Genomic DNA, 23,242 nt, shown 5'->3' with positions numbered 1-23,242 from the left:
TTGTCAGAGTCTGGAATTTCACTCTAACATTTCACTTAGGGGTGGCTGGTATCCTTAAATTTTTTTTTTATTTTAGCTGTATCACAAAATAACAATCATAGAATGATTATAACAATGATGATACTGACTACCATTTGTTGAGTCCTATGTCATATAATGTGCTTTATGTACTTTATCTCTAATTACTATGGAGATTGACTTACCTACCTAAAATGAAGCCCATTTCTCTTTCAGGATGCATCCTCCTGTTGAACTGTGGTGTTTAAGAGATTTTTTTCAGAATTGTTGCAGACAGAGATGGGTTCCTGTCTCCTTCTACAATTACTTGCTGAATATCCTCGAGTGGGGGTTAACTGCCATAAAAATAACTCGCGAAAAGTTAATTTTCCTTATACACAAGTGATTGTTTTAGTCTGTTCAAGCTGCTATAACAAAATGCCATAGGCAGAGATTAGTTACTCATGGTCCTAGAGGCTGGAAGTACAAAGTCAAGGCATTGGTAGATTTGGAGTCTGGTGAGGGTCTGCTTCCTGGATCATAGATGGCTGTCTTTTTCTGGGTCTTCACATGGTAAAGGGGGTGAGGAATCTTTCTGGAGTCTCTTTTATAAGGTTGCTTGCACTTTTAAATGAGGGTCCCACATTGTTGCCAAGTGTACAAAAATAGCAGAAAAGCTAAAATCAAAATGTTGGACCAAGATTAGATACAGGAAAAGATGTAGACAGCAGATAAAAACAAGTATGTAGAGTCATGAATGGCTCAAAGTCAGACACAACACCATCACAAATAACAGTCTAAACACTGGTCATTTCTGAGATATCTTCTGCAGATTAATCTCACCCATTGCATACAGATGCTTCCATTTTATCTTAACATTTCAAGGTGATTCATTTTATTTTGAGGACCTATGTGCCATTCGTTTTCTTCCACAGCTGCACCAACATACACACGCACTCGAACATTAGTCTCATCCAAAAATTACATACACAAACAGACTGAAGCTGGGGATGCAGTCAGCCAGAAGTTGTTTGGTAAATCATCTATTCATTTGGAAGAAAAATAAAGTTAGATCCCTATCTCAAGCTACTGAATAAACAAAATTAAAACTCCAAAATATAAACATTAAAAAAAAAACTATAAACATACTAGAGATGATACTTCAAGTTAGAGCAGCCGAAAAAGGTGGACAAATCCTCTCCCCACAAAACAAATATAAAAGTAAAAATTGTTTTGCTCACTTCAGCAGCACATGAACTAAAATTGAAACGATACAGAGAAGATCAGCATGGCCCCTGCACGAGGATGACACACAAATTCACAAAGTGTTTCATTTTAAAAATAAGTATAAAACTGTTTAAACAAGCATTTTAGGACTGGAAATCAACCAAAAGCAAATAATAAACTAAAAAGGGTATATTCATGAAATCTGCCCAAATGTCATATAAGAACAGCAGAAGTCTGAACTTACTGATTATTTCCTCCTGTCATCTCACATCTATAGATATAGATAGATCAGTAGAAATTATCCTTTCTGCAGCCAGGCGAGGTGGCTCATGTCTATAATCCCTGCAGTTTGGGAGGTCAAAGCGGGTGGATCACCTGAGGTCAGGAGTTCGAGACCAGCCTGGCCAACATGATGAAACCCCATCTCTAATAAAAATACAAAAATTAGCGAGGATGGTAGCGGGCGCCTGTAATCCCAGATACTTGGGAGGCTGAGGCAGGAGAATCACTTAACTCAGGAGGCGGAGGTTGTAGTGAGCCAAGATAGCGTCACTGCACTACCACAGCCTGGGCAAGAAGAGCAAAACTCTACCTCAAAAAAAAAAAAAAAAAGAAAAAAAAGAAAGAAAGAAATTATCCTTCTGAAGAACATAGAGAAAAATGAACAGAGCCTCAGAGACCTCTAGGACAACATCAAGCATACAAACATACGTATAATAGGAGTCCTGAAGGGAAGGAGAGCGGAAAAAAGGTTAAACAAACTTTTTTGAAGAAATAATGCCCTGAAAACGTCCTAACTATGCTGAAAAACATTAATCAGCAGGTTCAAGAAGACCCACAAACCTATGTAAGAAAAACACAAAGAGATTTGCACATCATAGTTAAATTGCTAAAAGCCAAAGACAATTTAAAAATCTGGAATGCAGTAAGAGAAACATAAATCCCACGTACAGAAGAACAACAACATATTTAACAGCTGAGTTTCCATCAGAATCAGTGGAGGCCAAAAGGCAGAACAACATATTCAAAAGACTCAAAAAAAAAAGTGTCAACCAGTATGTCCAGCAAAATATCTTTCAAAAATGAAGGTAAAATAAATTCATTCAAAGATATACAAAAACAGGCCGGGCACGGCAGCTCATGCCTGTAATCCTAGCACTTTGGGAGGCCGAGGCAGGTGGATCACTTGAGCTCAGGAGTTTGAGATCAGCCTGGCCAACATGGTGAAACCGTATCTCTACAAAAAATACAAAAATTAGCTGGGCGTGGTGGCGGTCACCTGTAGTCCCAGCTGCTCTGGAGGTTGAGGCACAAGAATCACTTGAACTCCAGAGGTGGAGGTTGCAGTGAACCAAGATCGTGCCTCTGCACTCCAGCCTGGGAGACAGAGCAAGATTCTGCCTCCAAAGAAAGATGGACAAAAACAGAATCTGTAGCTAGCAGAACTGTCCCATAAGAAATACTAAAGGAAGACTTTCAGGTTAAAAGAAAATGATACCAGAAAATGAATCCACAGAAAGAAATGAAGAGCAATGGAAATGATAAATATGTGGGTTAACATAAAAGGCTGTATGAACAGGTTTTTTTCTCTTTTTTAATATGAGTTTGTTTTAAATGTTCTGTTTAAATGTATCTTTATAGATATATATATGTTTGTATGACATATAAATGTATATACATTTGTTAATATAAAATAGTTTAAAATGTTTTTTAAAATATATGATTGCATAAGGCAATAACTATATCACTGTTCTGTTGGATTTATGGCATATATAGGTATAGTAAATATGGCATTAATGGTACAAAGAATGGGGAAATGGAGCTATATTACAACAAAGTTGTTAAATTTTTCAAAATTCCCAGTATTAAGCTAAAGTAGATTGTGATAAAATATATATTATAATCCCTAGAATAACCACAAAGAAAATTAAATTTCAAAATAGTTAATAAAATAGGACTTAAAATGTCTCACCTAAAAAAAAAAAAAAAAGATGTGTTTAACACAAGAGAAGGCAGCAAAATAGGATAGGGAAAACAGACATGGGACATACAAAAACAAATAGTAAAATGGCAGATGTCAATCCAATCATATCAATAATTAAATGTAATGGATTAAACGCTACAATCAAAAGGCAGTCATTATCAACATGTACAAAAAAGTAAGTTCCAACTACAGCCATGTGCGACATCATGACATTTCAGTCAATGACAGGCTGCATATAGGATGGTGGCCCCATAGGATTATAAAGAAGTTAAACAATTTCTATTGCCTAGTGACATCATATCTGTGGTAATGTTGCAGCACAAAGCATTACTCGAGTCTGTAGTGATGCTGCTGTAAACAAATCTACTACCAGTCATACAAAAGTATAGCCCACATAATTATAGTGCAGTCTCTAATACCTGATAATGATAATAACTGACTATGCTACCGGTTTTTATATATACTGTACTATACCTTTTTGTTATTTTGTTATTTTAGGGTGCATACCTACTTTTATTTTTTTTAAGTTAACTGTAAAGCAGCCTCAGGCAGGTCCTTCAGGAGATATTCCCGAAGAAATTATTGCTATCATAGGAAGTGACAGCTCCGTCCATGTTACTGACTCTGAAGACCTTCCAGTGGGACAAGATGTGGAGGTGGGAAACAGTGATATTGATGATCCTGACCCTCCCTGTAGAGCCCCAGACTAATGTGTGTGTTTGTCTCTTCATTTTTAACAAAGAAGTTTGAAAAGTAGGGAAAAAATTACAAATTTTAAAAATAAAAAAATGGAATGAGGATATAAAGAAAGAGAATACTTTTGTACAGCTGTACAATATGTGCTTTAAGCTAAGTGTTATTTTAAAAAAGTCAAAAAGTGAAAATATTAAAAAGGGTATAGGCTGGGCGCCGTGGCCCATGCCTGTAATCCCAGCACTTTGGGAGGCTGAGATCGGTAGATTACGAGGTCAGGAGATCGAGACCATCCTGGCCAACATGGTGAAACTCTGTCTCTACTAAAAATACAAAAATTAGCTGGGCGTGGCAGCACATGCCAGTAATCCCAGCTACTCGGGAGGCTGAGGCAAGAGAATCACTTGAACCCAGGAGGCGGAGGTTGCAGTGAGCTAAGATTGTACCACTGCACTCCAGCCTGGCAACAGAGCTAGACTCTGTCTTAAAAAAAAAAAAAAAAAAAAAAAAAAAAGTATAAAGTAAAAATTATATTATGCTAAGGTTATTTTATTATTGAAGAAAGAAAACTATTTTTTAATATATTGAGTGTAGCCTAAGTGTACAGCGTGTATGAAGTCTGCAATAGGGTACAGTAATGTCCTAGGAATTCACATTCAATCACCGTTCACTCACTGACTCACCCATTGCAACTTCTAGTCCTACAAGTTCCATTCATGGTAAGCTCCCTATACAGGTGTTACATTTTTTATGTTTTATATCATATTTTTACTGTATCTCTTCTATGTTTAGAAATGCTTATATACCCAAGTAGTTATGATATGATTATGTTACAGCTTCCTGCAGTGTTGAGTACAGTGACATGCTGTACAGGTTTGTAGCCTAGGATCACTAACCATCTAGTTTCTGGAAAGGTACATTTCTCAAAACATATCCCCGTTGTTAACTGACACAGAACTACATAAGCTGTCTTCAAGAAAAGCACTTTTGATTCAAAGACACAAGTAGTTACAAAGTAAAAGAATGGGGAAAATACGGCTGGCTCATGCCTGTAATCCCCGCATTTTGGGAGGCCCAGGTGGAGGGATCGCTTGAAGTCGGGAGTTCGAGACCAGCCTAGCCAACATGGTGAAACCCCAACTCTACTAAAAATACAAAAATTAGCTAGTCATGGTGGTACACACCTGTAATCCCCACTACTCAGGAGGCTGCAGCAAGAGAATCGCTTGAACCTGGGAGGCGGAGGTTGCAGTGAGCCGAGATTGCACCAGTGCACTCCAGCCTGGTGACAGAGAGAGACTCTGCCAAAAAAAAAAAAAGAATAGAGAAAATATATATAAATCATACAAAATGTTACCATAAGGAAGTTGAAGTATCTATGTTAATATCAGAAAAAAAAATAGAATTTAAAACAAGAAATATTGCTAGGGATAAATAGCAACAACATTTCATAATGATAAAATTATGTAAGATAAAGATAAAACAATTGTAAAGACATAGGCATTGAATAACACATACATGCAGCAAACACTGACAGAATGGAAAGGAGAACTGGGCAATTTAGTAATTATAATCAGAGATTTCAAGTCCCTTCTCTAAGCAACTAATAGAATGGCTAGACATAAAATGAATAAGGATATATAAATCTTGCACAACTGTCAAGCAACTTTACCCAAGTAACATATAGAATGCTCCCACCCAACAGCAGGGTACACAATCCTTTCATGTCCACACGGAACATTTTCCAGGATAGAGCCCTAGCTGGATCACAAAACTAGTCTCAATAAACTTAAAAGGACTGAAGTCATCTGAAGTATGTCCTCCAACCCTGATGGAACTAAATTGAAAATTAACAACAGAAAGAAATTTGGTAAACCCTCAAACATTTGAAAAACATACTTCTGAATAACCATGGAGGCTGGGAGTGGTGGCTCACGCCTGTAATACCAACAATTTGGGAGGCTGAGGCGGGTAGATTACCTGAGGTCAGGAGTTCAAGACCAGCCTGGCTAACATGGTGAAGCCCCATATCTACTAAAAATACAAAAATTAGCTGGCATGGTGGCACGCACCTGTAGTCGCAGCCACTTAGGAGGCTGAGGCAGGAGAATTACTTGAACCTGGGAGGCAGAGGTTGCAGTGAGTTGATATCGAGCCACTGCACTCCAGCCTGGGTGACAGAGTGAGACTCCATCTGTGAAACCCCATATCTACTAAAAATACAAAAATTAGCCGGCATGGTGGCACGCGCCTGTAGTTGCAGCTACTCAGGTGGCTGAGGCAGAAGAATCGCTTGAACCTGGGAGGTGGATGTTGCAGTGAGCCGAGATCGTGCCATTGCACTCCTGCCTAGGCGACAAGAGCAAAACGCCATCCCCTGAAAAAAATAAAATAATAAATAAATAAATAAATCATTGAATAACCATGGGTCAAAGAAAAAATCATAAGGTTAATTAGAAAATATTTCAAACTGAATGAACTGAAAACCACTGAAATTTATAAGGGTAGCTAATGCAAGGCCTGGAAGAAAGTTTACAGCTTTAAATGCTTAAATTAGAAGGAAGAAAGATCTATAATCCATAATCTAATCTTTCACTTCAAAAAGGTAGAAAAAGAAGGGCAAAATATACCCAAAGTAAATGGAAGGAAACAATAGCGATCAAAATACAAATCAACAAAATAAAAACAATAAGGAAGAAAGTCAAAAGCTGATTATTTGAAAAGAGAAATATAATTGATAAAATTTTTGCTAGACTGACAAAGAAGAAAAGAAATAAGACATACATTACCAAAATCAGGAATGAAAAGAGAATGTAACGACTGACCCTACAGAAAGAATTTTAAGGGAATATTATGAACCACTTTATGCCAGCAAATTATACAACGTTGATGAAATGTGTAAATTCCAAGAAAGACAAAAATTACCAAAACTGACTCAGTCAGAAATTTAAAATCTGAAGAGACTGATAACAAATAAGAAATTGAATTAGAAACTTAAAATCTTCCCACAAAAAAAAAAAGGTCTAGGCCCAGATGACTTTACTGGTAAATCGTATCCAATATTTAAGGAAGAAATCTTGCCAATCCTACACAAACTCTTCAGAAAATCGGTGTACTTGTTTATGAGGGCTGCCATAACAAAATACTGCACTATGTCGCTTAAACTACGGAAATGTATTGTCTCACAGTTCTAGAGGCTACAAGTCCAAGACCAAGGTGTGGATAGGCTGGTTCCTTCCAGGGACTGTGAGGGAAGGGTCTGTTCCAGGCCTCTTTCACTGGCTTGCAGAGTCATCTTCTGCCTGTCTTCACATTGTCTTTGTCAATGTGTCTGTGTCTGTGTCTGTGTCTCTGTGTCTGTGTCCAAATTTCCCCTTCTTATAAGCACACCAGTCGTATCGGATTGGGACCTACCCTAAAGACCTCATTTTAACTTGATTACCTCTATAAAAACCTTATCCCCAAATAAGAGCACATGCGGAGGCTCTGGCGCTTAGCATTTTAACATCTACATTTGGGGAGGAGGACACAATTCAACCCATATTAATATGTGAGGAGGAAATATTTCCCAACTCATTTGACGAGACCAGGGTCGTTACCCAGATACCAACACAATACAAAGATACCGGAAGTAGGAAAAGCTATCGACTAAAATCTCGCATAAAAATAGATCCAAAACCTCTTAAAAAATAATACTAGCGAACTGAATATATAAACATATATTTTTAAGTACACACCATGACAAAGTGGGAATTAGCTCAGGAAAGTAAGGTTAGATTAGCATCTGAAAATATATTAATATTGCATACCATATTAATAGGATAAAGAATAAAAATCACATGATCATCTCAATAGATACAGGAAAATCATTTGACAAAATCCATGATAAAATAAAAAGAACTTTCCACAAAGTAGAAAAAAGCAGAACTTCTTCAACCTTATAAAGAGCTTTTCTCAAGAAACCTATACCTATGTGATACTTGATGGTGAAAGACCCAAGAGATCAGAAACAAGACAAGCATGTCCATTCTTAATACTTCTATTGAAAATTTTACTGAAAGTTATAGCCAGGAATAGGCCAGAAAAAAATAATAGAAGGCATCCAGACTGGGAAAAAAAGAAATAAAACTGTCCTTAATCACAGAAGATGTGTGTAGAAAATCTGGTGAAATCTATTTTTAAAAACCTGCTAGAGCTAATGAGTAAGGTTAGAAAGGTTGCAGGATATAAAACCAATATAAAAAATCAATTGTATTTTTATATGCTAGCAATGAACAATCTAAAATGATATTAAGGAAAAAAATTGCACTCACAATACAATAAAAAAATAATAAAACACTTGGGAAAATATTAACAACAGAAGTGTAAGACTCATACACTGAGAACTTTGAAACAATATTTTGTGAAGGTATAAATAAATGGAGAAACATGTTATGTTCCTGGGTTGGAAAACTTAGTGTTGTTGAGATGGCAATTCTAAACAAATTTATCTACAAATTCAAATGCAATCCCTACCAAAATTCCAGTTAGGATTTTGTAGAAATTAGCAAGTTGATTTCAAAATATATATTAAGATGCAAAGGATCTAGACTAGCCAATGTAAGTTTCAAAAAACTCCACAATTCATATTACTTCATTTCAAAATGTACTGTAAAACTAGAGTAATCAATTCAGCGTGGTATTGGCATAAGGACAGACATGTTGGTCAATGGAACAGAATAGAGAGTACAAAAATAAACCTTTACATTTATGGACAATTGATTTTTGACAAGGGTACAAAGGCAATACCTGTAGAAAAGACAGGTTTTTTTCCAACAGATAATGTTTATTAATATGGTTTGGCTGTATCCCCACACAAATTTCATCTTGAATTATAGCTTTCATAATCCCCATGTGTCATGGGAGGGACCCGGTGGGAGGTAATTTAATCATGGGGCGGTTACCCTCATGCTGATCTCATGATAGTGAGTGAGTTCTCATGAGATTTGGTGGTTTTGTAAGGGCCCTTTCCCCCTTGTGCTCTGCACTTCTCCTTGCTGCCACCATGTGAAGAAGGACGTGTTTGCTTCCCCTTCTACCATGATTGTAAGCTTCCTGAGGCCTCCCCAGCCATGCTGAACTGTGAGTCAATTAAATCTCTTTCCATTATAAATTACCTAATCTTGGGTATGTCTTTATTAGCAGTGTGAGAATGGACTAATATACTTATAGAATTGAATTGCTATAAAATAAATGACTTTAGGCCTTTATCTCAAACCATACAGAAACTTACTATTTTTTGTCTTTTTTATTTGTATTTTTATTTACTATTTTTTTATTTCAATAGTTGAAATTTTCAATAGTTGCATGGATGAATTGTATAGTGATGAAGATGTAGCTTTTTATCACTTGCCCCCCCCCCACCCTTCTGAGTCTTCAGAGTCCATTATATCACTCTGTATGCCTTTGCGTACCCATAGCTTAGCTCCCACTTGTAAGTGAGAACATGCAATATTTGGCTTCTTATTCCTGAGTTACTTCATCAAAGTTGCTGCAGAAGACATTATTTGATTCTTGTTTATGGCTGAGTAGTATTCATGGTGTATATATACCTTATTTTCCTTATCCACTTATTAGTCGATGAGCACTTAGGTTAGTTCCTTATCTTTGCAGTTGTGACTTGTGCTGCAATGAATATATGCATGCAGATGTCTTTTTTATAATGACTTTTTTTCCTTTGGGTTGATACTCAGAAGTGGGATTGTTGGATCGAAAGGTAGCTCTACTTTCAGTTTTTTAAGAAATCTCCATACTGTTTTCCATAGAGGTTGTACTAATTTACATTCCCACCAGCAGAGATACACAAAAATTAATTTAAATGGACCATAAGCTTCAATGTAAGAACTAAAACTATAAAACTTCTTTAAAAGATAGAAGAAAAATCTTTGTGACCTTGAATTAGGCAAAAAAAGATTTTTAGATTTGACACAAAAATATGATTCATAAAAGAAAATATTGATATATTATACTTCAACAAAATTTAAAACTTTAGTTCTTCAAAAGATAGTATTTAAAAAGTAAACAGATAAACCATACACTTGGAGAAAATATTTGCAAATTATTTATTTGATCAAGGATTTATATACAGATAATGCAAAGAATTTGTACAGCTCAATAGTTCGAAGCTAATTAAAAATGTGTAAAGAATTTTAGTAGACATATCACCTAAGAAGATATATGAATGGCTAACAAACACATGAAAAATATTCAAAATAATTAATCATTAGGGAAATGCAACTAAAACCACAATAACATACACTCAGCTCATACCCACTAAAATGCCTATAATTAAGAGATTGACAGTACCAAGTATTGACAAGTATGTGTTGGTAAGATTTTAAAATGGCATAGTCACTTTGAAAAATAGTTTGGAAGTGTGTTAAAAAGTTAAACCTGCACCTATACTTAAGAAATCATCCATCAATTTCACTCCTAAGTATCTATGAAGAGAATTGAAGGTGTATGTCTACCTAAAAACGTACATGGGAGTGTTTGAAGCCACATTATTCATAATAAGTAAAAACTGAAAGTAATTCAAATATTCATTAACTAGTGCATAGATAAAGTAAATGTAGTAGATCTGTACAATGGATGCTACTCAGCAATACAAAAGAAACAAACTACTGATATTTCCACATGAATAAACCTCAAATGCATTGTGCTAAATGGAAAAAAAAAAGACACAGAAGGCTACATATTGTACAGTTCCAATTGTATAAAATTTCTAGAAAAAGCAAATCTATAGAAATAAAAAGCGTATCAGTGGTTGCTTGAGGCTGAAGGTGAGCATGAGAAAGAACTGCAAATGGATACAAGGGCATTTTATAAGTTGAAGAAAATGTCATAAAACTAGATGGTGTTGATGGTTGCATCACTCTCTACATTTACAAAAGTAATTAAACTGTGCATTTATCTTGGGTGAATTGTGTGCATGTAAATTGTATCTCCATAAAGCTACTAAAATTAATTAAAAATGAAAAAGTACTGGAAGAGAAATAGAAAAATTAATACATGTTTATTAAATACTGCAGAAGCAAATGATGTGGGAATGAACCCAAAAAGATAAAAATAACATTTCAAAGAAATAACTTACAATTACTAAAGCTTGGAAGAGCAGGGTAAAAGACAGGAAGGAATAAAAAAGCATGAGTTTTCGCATCAGAAGTCAGTAGACTGAGCTGCTCTAAGGAGGGTATAAAATATTACTAACAAGTTTGGTTGAGTTTAAGGTATCTGATAGGCACCTGGAAATGCAACCCCGGAGATCAGACTGTCAGTTTGAAGGAGATACATTTGGGAATCATCCACAGAGTTGAAATCATGGGAGTGAGAGAGATCATCATGACAGTGAGTGTTAAGAACAAGCAAGACAGGACAGAATCTTCTAGAAAACACACACCTATGGAGCCTGAGGAGCAGAGTTAGAACAGACATATTTGTGGAACTACAAAAAAGAAAGAAAGTCTACAATGCATGCGTTCATGAGATACATATTTTGTTTTTTATTTTTTAAAGTTTCATTTCCCTTTTGTCATAAATGACAGTATTTCAATGTTTTTTAATGGCTGAGTAGTATTCCATTGTATATATAGAGCACATTCTGTTTATCCATGCATCTGTTGATAGACACTTAGATTGATTGCATTATCTTGGCTATTGTGAGTAGTGTTGCTGTAAACACAGGAGTGCAGATATCTGTTTAACACATTGATTTATTCTGGTTACATACCCAGTAGTGGGATTATTAGATCATCTGGTAGTAGTGTTTTTAATTTTTCAGGAACCTCCATAATGTTTTTCATAATGGCTAGACTGATTTCTATTCCCACTAATGGTATGTAAGGGATCCCTTTTCCATATCCTTTCCATCGCTTGTTATCTTTTGTCTTTTTGATAAAAGTCATTCTAGCTGGAGTGAGGTAATGTCTCATTGCATTTTCATTTGCATTATCTGATGATTACTTGATCTTAGCCAAAAGGCCAAGAAGTGATCTCTCTGATGATTAGTGATGTTGAGCATTTTTTTTTTCCATGTACCTGTTGGCTATTTGTATATCTTCTTTGCAAAATGTCTATGAGATCTCTTGCTGAATTTTAAAATCAGGTTATCTGTTTTTGCTGTTGAGTTGCTTGAGTTCCTTATGTATTTTGGACATTAATCTCTTATGAAATATATAGTTTGGCGGAGCGTGGTGACTCGCACATGTAATCCTAGCATTTTGGGAGGCCGAGGCAAGTGGATCACCTCAGGAGTTTGAGACCAGCCTGGCCAACATGGTGAAACCCCGTCTCTATTAAAAATACAAAAATTGTAGGCCGGGCGCGGTGGCTCAAGCCTGTAATCCCAGCACTTTGGGAGGCCGAGACGGGCGGATCACGAGGTTAGAAGATCGAGACCATCCTGGCTAACACGGTGAAACCCCGTCTCTACTAAAACTACAAAAAAACTAGCCGGGCGAGGTGGCGGGCGCCTGTAGTCCCAGCTACTCGGGAGGCTGAGGCAGGAGAATGGCGTGAACCCGGGAGGCGGAGCTTGCAGTGAGCCGAGATCCGGCCACTGCACTCCAGCCTGGGCGGCAGAGCGAGACTCCGTCTCAAAAAAAAAAAAATAAAAAAAAAAAAAATAAAAATAAAAATAAAAATACAAAAATTAGGGGGCGGAGCAAGATGGCCGAATAGGAACAGCTCCAGTCTCCAACTCCCAGCGCGAGCGACACAGAAGACCGGCGATTTCTGCATTTTCAACTGAGGTACTGGGTTCATCTCACTGGGGAGTGCCAGACGATCGGTGCTGGTCAGCTGCTGCAGCCCGACCAGCGAGAGCTGAAGCAGGGCGAGGCATTGCCTCACCTGGAAAGCGCAAGGGGGAAGGGAATCCCTTTTCCTAGCCAGGGGAACTGAGACACACAACACCTGGAAAATCGGGTAACTCCCACCCCAATACTGCGCTTTAAGCAGACAGGCACACCAGGAGATCATATCCCACACCTGGCCGGGAGTGTCCCACACCCACGGAGCCTCCCTCATTGCTAGCACAGCAGTCTGTGATCTACCGGCAAGGCAGCAGCGAGGCTGGGGGAGGGGCGCCCGCCATTGCTGAGGCTTAAGTAGGTAAACAAAGCTGCTGGGAAGCTCGAACTGGGTGGAGCTCACAGCAGCTCAAGGAAACCTGCCTGTCTCTGTAGACTCCACCTCTGGGGACAGGGCACAGTAAATAATAACAAACGCAGCAGCTCTGCAGACGCAAACGACTCTGTCTGACAGCTTTGAAGAGAGCAGTGGATCTCCCAACACGGAGGTTGAGATCTGAGAAGGGACAGACTCCCTGCTCAAGTGGGTCCCTGACCCCTGAGTAGCCTAACTGGGAGACATCCCCCACTAGGGGCAGTCTGACACCCCACACCTCACAGGGTGGAGTACACCCCTGAGAGGAAGATTCCAAAGCAAGAATCAGACAGGTACACTCGCTGTTCAGAAATATTCTATCTTCTGCAGCCTCTGCTGCTGATACCCAGGCAAACAGGGTCTGGAGTGGACCTCAAGCAATCTCCTACAGCTACAACCTACAGCTGAGGATCCTGACTGTTAGAAGGAAAGCTATCAAACAGGAAGGACACCTACACCAAAACCCCATCAGTACATCACCATCATCAAAGACCAGAGGCAGATAAAACCACAAAGATGGGGAAAAAGCAGGGCAGAAAAGCTGGAAATTCAAAAAATAAGAGCGCATCTCCCCCGGCAAAGGAGCGCAGCTCATCGCCAGCAACGGATCAAAGCTGGATGGAGAATGACTTCGACGAGATGAGAGAAGAAGGCTTCAGTCCATCAAATTTCTCAGAGCTAAAGGAGGAATTACATACCCAGCGCAAAGAAACTAAAAATCTTGAAAAAAAAGTGGAAGAATTGATGGCTAGAGTAATTAATGCAGAGAAGCTCACAAACGAAATGAAAGAGACGAAAACCATGGCACGAGAAATAAGTGACAAATGCACAAGCTTCAGTAACCGTCTCGATCAACTGGAAGAAAGAATGTCAGCGATGGAGGATCAAATGAATGAAATGAAGCGAGAAGAGAAACCAAAAGAAAAAAGAAGAAAAAGAAATGAACAAAGCCTGCAAGAAGTATGGGATTATGTAAAAAGACCAAATCTACGTCTGATTGGGGTGCCTGAAAGTGAGGGGGAAAATGGAACCAAGTTGGAAAACACTCTTCAGGATATCATCCAGGAGAACTTCCCCAACCTAGTAGGGCAGGCCAACATTCAAATCCAGGAAATACAGAGAACGCCACAAAGATACTCCTCGAGAAGAGCAACTCCAAGACACATAATTGCCAGATTCACCAAAGTTAAAATGAAGGAAAAAATCTTAAGGGCAGCCAGAGAGAAAGGTCGGGTTACTCACAAAGGGAAGCCCATCAGACTAACAGCAGATCTCTCGGCAGAAACTCTTCAAGCCAGAAGAGAGTGGGGGCCAATATTCAACATTCTTAAAGAAAAGAATTTTAAACCCAGAATTTTATATCCAGCCAAACTAAGTTTCATAAGTGAAGGAGAAATAAAATCCTTTACAGATAAGCAAATGCTTAGAGATTTTGTCACCACTAGGCCTGCCTTACAAGAGACCCTGAAGGAAGCACTAAACATGGAAAGGAACAACCGGTACCAGCCATTGCAAAAACATGCCAAAATGTAAAGACCATCAAGGCTAGGAAGAAACTGCATCAACTAACGAGCAAAATAACCAGTTAATATCATAATGGCAGGATCAAGTTCACACATAACAATCTTAACCTTAAATGTAAATGGACTAAATGCTCCAATTAAAAGACACAGACTGGCAAACTGGATAAAGAGTCAAGATCCATCAGTCTGCTGTATTCAGGAGACCCATCTCACATGCAGAGACATACATAGACTCAAAATAAAGGGATGGAGGAAGATTTACCAAGCAAATGGAGAACACAAAAAAGCGGGGGTTGCAATACTAATCTCTGATAAAACAGACTTTAAACCATCAAAGATCAAAAGAGACAAAGAAGGCCATTACATAATGGTAAAGGGATCAATTCAACAGGAAGAGCTAACTATCCTAAATATATATGCACCCAATACAGGAGCACCCAGATTCATAAAGCAAGTCCTTAGAGACTTACAAAGAGACTTAGACTCCCATACAATAATAATGGGAGACTTCAACACTCCACTGTCAACATTAGACAGATCAACGAGACAGAAAGTTAACAAGGATATCCAGGAATTGAACTCATCTCTGCAGCAAGCAGACCTAATAGACATCTATAGAACTCTCCACCCCAAATCAACAGAATATACATTCTTCTCAGCACCACATCGTACTTACTCCAAAATTGACCACGTAATTGGAAGTAAAGCACTCCTCAGCAAATGTACAAGAACAGAAATTATAACAAACTGTCTCTCAGACCACAGTGCAATCAAATTAGAACTCAGGACTAAGAAACTCAATCAAAACCGCTCAACTACATGGAAACTGAACAACCTGCTCCTGAATGACTACTGGGTACATAACGAAATGAAGGCAGAAATAAAGATGTTCTTTGAAACCAATGAGAACAAAGATACAACATACCAGAATCTCTGGGACACATTTAAAGCAGTGTGTAGAGGGAAATTTATAGCACTAAATGCCCACAAGAGAAAGCAGGAAAGATCTAAAATTGACACTCTAACATCGCAATTAAAAGAACTAGAGAAGCAAGAGCAAACACATTCGAAAGCTAGCAGAAGGCAAGAAATAACTAAGATCAGAGCAGAACTGAAGGAGATAGAGACACAAAAAACCCTCCAAAAAATCAATGAATCCAGGAGTTGGTTTTTTGAAAAGATCAACAAAATTGACAGACCACTAGCAAGACTAATAAAGAAGAAAAGAGAGAAGAATCAAATCGACGCAATTAAAAATGATAAAGGGGATATCACCACCGACCCCACAGAAATACAAACTACCATCAGAGAATACTATAAACACCTCTACGCAAATAAACTGGAAAATCTAGAAGAAATGGATAATTTCCTGGACACTTACACTCTTCCAAGACTAAACCAGGAAGAAGTTGAATCCCTGAATAGACCAATAGTAGGCTCTGAAATTGAGGCAATAATTAATAGCCTACCAACCAAAAAAAGTCCAGGACCAGATGGATTCACAGCTGAATTCTACCAGAGGTACAAGGAGGAGCTGGTACCATTCCTTCTGAAACTATTCCAATCAATAGAAAAAGAGGGAATCCTCCCTAACTCATTTCATGAGGCCAACATCATCCTGATACCAAAGCCTGGCAGAGACACAACAAAAAAAGAGAATTTTAGACCAATATCCCTGATGAACATCGATGCAAAAATCCTCAATAAAATACTGGCAAACCGGATTCAGCAGCACTTCAAAAAGCTTATCCACCATGATCAAGTGGGCTTCATCCCTGGGATGCAAGGCTGGTTCAACATTCGCAAATCAATAAACATAATCCAGCATATAAACAGAACCAAAGACAAGAACCACATCATTATCTCAATAGATGCAGAAAAGGCTTTTGACAAAATTCAACAGCCCTTCATGCTAAAAACGCTCAATAAATTCGGTATTGATGGAACGTACCTCAAAATAATAAGAGCTATCTATGACAAACCCACAGCCAATATCATACTGAATGGGCAAAAACTGGAAAAATTCCCTTTGAAAACTGGCACAAGACAGGGATGCCCTCTCTCACCACTCCTATTCAACATAGTGTTGGAAGTTCTGGCTAGGGCAATCAGGCAAGAGAAAGAAATCAAGGGGATTCAGTTAGGAAAAGAAGAAGTCAAATTGTCCCTGTTTGCAGACGACATGATTGTATATTTAGAAAACCCCATTGTCTCAGCCCAAAATCTCCTTAAGCTGATCAGCAACTTCAGCAAAGTCTCAGGATACAAAATTAATGTGCAAAAATCACAAGCATTCTTATACACCAGTGACAGTCAAACAGAGAGCCAAATCAGGAATGAACTTCCATTCACAATTGCTTCAAAGAGAATAAAATACCTAGGAATCCAACTTACAAGGGATGTAAAGGACCTCTTCAAGGAGAACTACAAACCACTGCTCAGTGAAATCAAAGAGGACACAAACAAATGGAAGAACATACCATGCTCATGGATAGGAAGAATCAATATCGTGAAAATGGCCATACTGCCCAAGGTAATTTATAGATTCAATGCCATCCCCATCAAGCTACCAATGAGCTTCTTCACAGAATTGGAAAAAACTGCTTTAAAGTTCATATGGAACCAAAAAAGAGCCCGCATCTCCAAGACAATCCTAAATCAAAAGAACAAAGCTGGAGGCATCACGCTACCTGACTTCAAACTATACTACAAGGCTACAGTAACCAAAACAGCATGGTACTGGTACCAAAACAGAGATATAGACCAATGGAACAGAACAGAGTCCTCAGAAATAATACCACACATCTACAGCCATCTGATCTTTGACAAACCTGAGAGAAACAAGAAATGGGGAAAGGATTCCCTATTTAATAAATGGTGCTGGGAAAACTGGCTAGCCATAAGTAGAAAGCTGAAACTGGATCCTTTCCTTACTCCTTATACGAAAATTAATTCAAGATGGATTAAAGACTTAAATGTTAGACCTAATACCATAAAAATCCTAGAGGAAAACCTAGGTAGTACCATTCAGGACATAGGCATGGGCAAAGACTTCATGTCTAAAACACCAAAAGCAACGGCAACAAAAGCCAAAATTGACAAATGGGATCTCATCAAACTAAAGAGCTTCTGCACAGCAAAAGAAACTACCATCAGAGTGAGCAGGCAACCTACAGAATGGGAGAAAATTTTTGCAATCTACTCATCTGACAAAGGGCTAATATCCAGAACCTACAAAGAACTCAAACAAATTTACAAGAAAAAAACAAACAACCCCATCCAAAAGTGGGCAAAGGATATGAACAGACATTTCTCAAAAGAAGACATTCATACAGCCAACAGACACATGAAAAAATGCTCATCATCACTGGCCATCAGAGAAATGCAAATCAAAACCACAATGAGATACCATCTCACACCAGTTAGAATGGCAATCATTAAAAAGTCAGGAAACAACAGGTGCTGGAGAGGATGTGGAGAAATAGGAACACTTTTACACTGTTGGTGGGAGTGTAAACTAGTTCAACCATTATGGAAAACAGTATGGCGATTCCTCAAGGATCTAGAACTAGATGTACCATATGACCCAGCCATCCCATTACTGGGTATATACCCAAAGGATTATAAATTATGCTGCTATAAGGACACATGCACACGTATGTTTATTGCAGCACTATTCACAATAGCAAAGACTTGGAATCAACCCAAATGTCCATCAGTGACAGATTGGATTAAGAAAATGTGGCACATATACACCATGGAATACTATGCAGCCATAAAAAAGGATGAGTTTGTGTCCTTTGTAGGGACATGGATGCAGCTGGAAACCATCATTCTTAGCAAACTATCACAGGAACAGAAAACCAAACACCGCATGTTCTCACTCGTAGGTGGGAACTGAACAATGAGATCACTTGGACTCGGGAAGGGGAACATCACACACCGGGGCCTATCATGGGGAGGGGGGAGGGGGGAGGGATTGCATTGGGAGTTATACCTGATGTAAATGACGAGTTGATGGGTGCAGCACACCAACATGGCACAAGTATACATATGTAGCAAACCTGCACGTTGTGCACATGTACCCTACAACTTGAAGTTTAATAATAATAAATAAATTTAAAAAAAAAAAAAAAAAAAGAAATTTAGAAGAAAAACATCAATAGTGCTGACCATAGAAGACACTGTTGCTCCTTTGCCCACATCTTCCCAGTCCACCCCGCAGATCTTTGCAACTTTGGTGGACATACCTATACATGCCAAAAGCATCCTGCCTCCAGGATCTGCGCCTCTCTCTGCCCAGTGACTTTCTCTGAATGACAGGGCACACAGGATCAGTTGGAAGTGCTGGGGAGGTAGAATATTCCCACCTCTGAGAGCAGCCCTCCAGCAATGAAAAGCAGGAGTTGTTGAATAAATACCCTGCTTCTTGGCCCCTCGGGGAGCAATGCTGAGATGTGTGCTCTGTAACAGTCTTGTGGAGGGTCCTGTCGGGATTGAGCCCTACTTTCCCACCAGGACAATCCACCCATAAATGCACCTACCATTGGTTTTCCTCCTTTCCCTGTTTTCTTGGGACTATCTCCCAAATAAACTCCTAACACCCAAATCCTTATCTCAGTGTCTGTTTGGGGAGAATGCAATCTGAGACCATGTTGTTTTTTTTCCCCCACCGGCATGTTTTTACAAGTTCAACCATTATGTCATTTCTCATTAAGTAAGTATTTATCAAACACTTACTATGTACAAGAATGGAATACGATGATGAGCAAGTGAAAAGTGATCTAGGCCTTCATTTGACCTAGACTATGGTAACCATAAAGTCCAAGGTGCTAAGGGTACATGTAGCTAGCGTTCTGAATCTAGTCTGAGAGGGTCACAGGAGACTTCTCAAAGAGAGTGATGTTTCCGTTCTGCCTAAACAGCAAGCAAGGGCTTGGAAAAGAGGAGGCAGAAAAGTGTTACAAGCTGTGTAATTTAGGAAACATTCTTTTTGTATTTGGGGAAATAAAAATCATGGCAGAGGAGGAAGAGCAGACTGCCTTTGTCAAACATCTGAAAATCCATTTTAATACGAAATAAAAGAAGGTGAATAAGTATTTAATTGGTGATTTGTAAACGGTGCATTCTTTTTAAATTAAAAACAAATTGATCCCTAGAGTCATTAAATGCTTCCCAGACCTTCTGAAAGAAACTCACTCATTTAACAGAGGGCCACTGTGCTTCTATATCTATCACTCCCTCAGATCCTGTGTCTGTTGTCTTCCATGGATACAAATGTTAATGTACTCTATTTATCACCCTGGGAAATTTGTAACCCCCCCCCTTTTTTTTTTTTTTTTTTTTTTTTTGCCTGAAGAAAGAAAGTTCAGAAATGGAAACCGTGATTTAATTCTTTCTCTTGTGAAATGTCTACTCAATTTGTAGATTGTCTTTGTTTTCTTGGGTGAAACAGGAAGAGAGTAATTTTCAGTGTGAAAATATGAACCTCAAATAAAAAATTTTAATGTGAAAAAAAAAAAATACAAAAAATAAAAAAAAAAAAATACAAAAATTAGCTGGGCATGGCAGCACGGACATGTAATCCCTGCTACTCGGAAGGTTGAGGCAGGAGATTCGCTTGAACACAGGAGGCGGATGTTGCAGTGAGCCAAGATTATGCCATTGCACTCCAGCCTGGGGGACAAGGGTGAAACTCCGTCTCAAAAGAATAAAATAAAATAAAATACATATCTTGCAAATATGTTCTCCCATTCTGTAGGTTGTCTCTTAACGCCATTGTTTCCTTTGCTGTGCAAAAATTCTTCAGTTTGATGTAATCCCATTTGTCCATTTCTTGCTTTCGTTGCCTGTGCTTTTGAGGTAAATTATTGCCCAGACCAATGTCACAGAGCTTTCCTCTGTGTTTTCTTCTAACAGTTTCATAGTTTTGGAGGCTTAAATTTAAGGCTTTAATCCATTTAGAGTTGGTTTTTTTATATGGAGAGAGATAAGGATCTAGTTTCATTCTTATGCGTGTGGCTATCCAGTTTTCCCAACACCATTTATTAAAAAGACTGTCTTTTGCCCATTGTGTGTTCATGGCACCTTTATCAAAAATCAATTTACTGGCCAGGTGCAGTGGCTCACACCTATAATCTCAGTAGTTTGAGAGGCTAAGGCAGGCAGATGACTTGAGCTTAGAAGTTTGAGACCAGCCTGGCCAACATGGTGAAACCTCGTCTTTACTAAAATGACAAAAATTATCTGGGTGCGGTGGTGCGTGCTTGTAATCCCAGCTACTCGAGAGGCTGAGGCACGAGAATCACTTGAACCTGGAAGGCAGAGGTTGCAGTGAGCCAAGATCACATCATTGTACTCCAGCCTGGGCGACAGAGTGAGACTCTGTCTCAAAAAAAAAAAAAAAAAAAAGATATTAACTCTGATCCATGAACATGGAATGCTATTCCATTTGTTTGTGACACCTATGATTTATTTCAGCAGTGTTTTTAGTGTTTTGTAGTTCTCCTTGTAGAGAACTTTCACTTCCTTGGTTAGATGTATTCTTAGGTTATTTTTTTATAGCGATTGTAAATGGAGGCCAGGTGTGGTGGCTCACGCCTGTAATCCCTGCACTTTGCGAGGCCAAGGCGGGTGGATTACCTGAGGTCAGGAGTTCGAGACCAGCCTGGCCAACATGATGAAACCCTGTCAGTTATAAAAATACAAAAAATTAGCTGGGCGTGGTGATGCACACCTGTAATCCCAGCTACTCAGGAGGCTAAGGCAGGAGAATTGCTTGAACCCTGGAGGCAGAGGTTGCAGTGAGCTGAGATCGTGCCACTGCACTCCAGCCTGGGCAACAAGGCAAAAACTCCACCTCAAAAAAAGAAAAAAGAAATTTCTAAGAAACGGAGGAGGAGGGGTACATGAGAACGATGGAAGAGTTTGAAAATGAGAAAGGCATGAAGAAGGAAGTAAAAGGAAGAGGAAAAAGAAAGACAATAGAAGAGATATAGAGAAAAAATTAAAAAGCAGATGGAGAATTTTATATGGGGCTTAGTTGGCATTTCCTGGGTACTATCCCCATCATGGGAGGATTCTCTGCCCCACATCCCTGTCTCCACCCTGCTTCCCCATGCCAAGCCTGCCCTACCTTTTTGCAACATCAGCAGTCTTCCTGTGTCTGTGTCCCTCAAGACCAAGAATCTATAGCACCTTCCTGTGGGTGGTAGAGGAGAGGGAGGGAGTCTTCCTGGGACAGAGACAAGAAGCCCTGGCCAAAGACTGCTCAGATTTTAAAGAGATGCAAGTTTTCAACAGAGTCATCAAAAACTCAGTTATTTAATGCAACACATACTTCTGCACTGGATTTTTTGCTATAAGAGACATTATATGGGAAAGCTGAAGAAATTTGAATATGGATGGTATTAATGTTGCAGTGTCAATTTCCCAATTTTAGTGGTTGTATTCTCGTTATGTAAGAGAATACCCCTCTTTGTGGAAAAGATTAAAGTATTTGGAGTGATGGAGAATCATGGGGACAACTTCCTCTCAAGCGGTCCAGGGGATAAATGTTCTTTGTACTACACTTGCAACTTTTCCAGAAATTTAAAATTGCTTCAAAATTTTTTAGAAGTTGTATATTAATGGGTAGGGTGGTTTCATACTAGTTTTTGGTTTATGGGTTAGTAGGACCAAATAGAACAAAATGGGAAACAGAGGGAAGTATCACGTGTTTCCGAGCCCTGGTTCTGGTAGAACTCCAGGTTACATAAGACTGGAAGTCACTCTGTTTGCCTTGTGAAATGTAAACAAAAGCATTATACTTACACACTGTAATAATGTGCTTTCCTCACCCTAGCTAACAGCAGGACTCCGTCATCAGACCAAATAAGCCCAGTCGATTGCACTGAGAAAGTTCGCTCCCACAAAGAAGAGGCAATTTAAGTAATTAGCCAGTCTTTATGGCCCTGATCATCTTCCAGGCTCAGCGGGGTGGGAGGGAGCACATGGCTATAGTGCAATAAAAGCAATTCTTCATTTTTACACTCTCTTCTCCTAACTCAAACTTTCAAAACATGCCCAGAGAGCACACTTTTCCTCAGTGTCTCTTGGTGCTCCAGATGGGACAGGGCTGATGGCTAAGCCAAACCAGCACATATTGAGAAGGTTTTGTTTCATTTTGAGTTTTGATTGTTTGTTCCAAAATAAAACCAGTTTTATTGTTTTTCCAGATGATAAAAGTAATCCATGCTTGTTATTAAAACAAATGAAGACAAAACAAGTAAGGGTAGCTAGAAAGTAGAAAGTTAAAACTATTCATAATCTTCCCAATCAGAGAGAGTTATGGATCATATTTTAGTGTATTATCCTTCAAGTTTATATAATTGTAAATAAAAACGTGTAAGATTTGAATATGTCCCCAAAATTTCATGTATTGGAAACTGAATTCCCAAATTTATACATTGATTGGAGGTGGCACCCTTAGGAGATAATTAGGATTAGATAAGGTTATTAGATGATGGAACTGGTGGCTTTGTTAGAAGAAGAGAGACTTGAGCTGCTATGCACACTTTTTTCATGTCATATGATGCTCTCTGACATGTTATGACACAGCAAGGAGGCCTCACCA

At 38.7% G+C, this 23,242-nt stretch overlaps 1 long non-coding RNA gene and 1 other non-coding gene across 2 annotated transcripts in view; one reads left to right on the top strand and one right to left on the bottom strand.

The window, feature by feature from the left end:
- Nucleotides 1–379: 379 nt before the first annotated feature.
- LOC103216963 (uncharacterized) overlaps nucleotides 380–23,242 on the bottom strand; it is a 41,074-nt gene continuing 18,211 nt past the window's right edge. The window contains exons 2-5 of the long non-coding RNA XR_012094175.1: nucleotides 5,974–6,278; nucleotides 5,086–5,202; nucleotides 1,147–1,292; nucleotides 380–674 (exon numbers count right to left, since the gene is read on the bottom strand). This is a non-coding gene — a long non-coding RNA (uncharacterized lncRNA). The remainder of the gene's footprint in view (nucleotides 675–1,146; nucleotides 1,293–5,085; nucleotides 5,203–5,973; nucleotides 6,279–23,242) is intronic.
- On the top strand, nucleotides 1,231–1,337 carry LOC119620591 (U6 spliceosomal RNA). The gene has a single exon (XR_005237082.1). It is a non-coding gene; the product is annotated as a U6 spliceosomal RNA (small nuclear RNA).

Source organism: Chlorocebus sabaeus, chromosome 10 (genome assembly GCF_047675955.1).
Source record: "Chlorocebus sabaeus isolate Y175 chromosome 10, mChlSab1.0.hap1, whole genome shotgun sequence".
Lineage (NCBI taxonomy): Eukaryota > Metazoa > Chordata > Mammalia > Primates > Cercopithecidae > Chlorocebus > Chlorocebus sabaeus.
Note: the sequence above shows the minus strand (reverse complement) of the source record. Positions and strands in the feature narration are given on the sequence as shown.